The sequence below is a fragment of the Scomber japonicus genome, chromosome 1, assembly GCF_027409825.1.
Source record: "Scomber japonicus isolate fScoJap1 chromosome 1, fScoJap1.pri, whole genome shotgun sequence".
Taxonomy (NCBI): Eukaryota; Metazoa; Chordata; class Actinopteri; order Scombriformes; family Scombridae; genus Scomber; species Scomber japonicus.
The window spans coordinates 37403925-37404811 of record NC_070578.1 but is presented as its reverse complement, the minus strand read 5'-3'; positions in this window follow the sequence as shown (position 1 = coordinate 37404811).

The following is an 887-nucleotide window of genomic DNA, read 5'->3' as shown; positions in this document are numbered from 1 at the left end:
TTCAGTGTTAATTTAGGTAGTATTAGAAAAAAAACAAAATAAATCTGACACTAAAATTTCATAATTACAGTAATTATAATAATAACAGTTAAAGTATATATATGTGTGTGTGTATATATATGTATATGTATATTCGCCCAGTCTGACTGCTAATTCTTTGTTCTGGTAGCTGTCAGTGTTTCATCATGTTAAATTTCACACATTCAGTTTCTTTCTGAGGAGTCTTTCTCTGTACTGAAGAAGAAATAACCAGATTTACTTCTCCATATTTCCTTGTATAATTATATTGTGGTTTAACTTTATTAATCAAATAAAAATCTCTCTTTTCTATTTTTTCATCATAAGTGTGAACACAGTTTGTTTGTTCTCAGATTGAGCGCATGTTTGTTTCTGGTGGCAACAGACGAGGAAGTGAAACTCACAAAGTGTCGAGTGTGCAGAACATTTACATCTACTAATATTAAAGTAGCTGTATGTAACAAATATATTCCAAGTAATCATAAAATGGCCCTAAAATGTAACCAGACATTAAGGAATCATGTTCATTTCAAACACTGATATCACTGACAGTAGTAGTCCAGCCAGAATATTCACATTTGAAAAGCTCAGTTGCAGCCCTCAAGTAATGTTTATGTTGTCATTCTGTGTTTTGGCCTGATGCTCCACCCACCACCTAGCTACCAATCACCGAGTCAGTAGTGTTTCAGCAGCCGGGTTGCCAGGTGCCACTGAGCTGCAGTCTGATGTTACAAAACCAAAAAAACCTCATTATGACTCAAATACGTCGTGACAATTTGAGAAACAAAACAAGGGTTTGTATAGGAGACGCCTTTGAAACATGGAGACGGCTGGAGACGGTTACAGCGTCATACAGCTCTCAGCTGCAC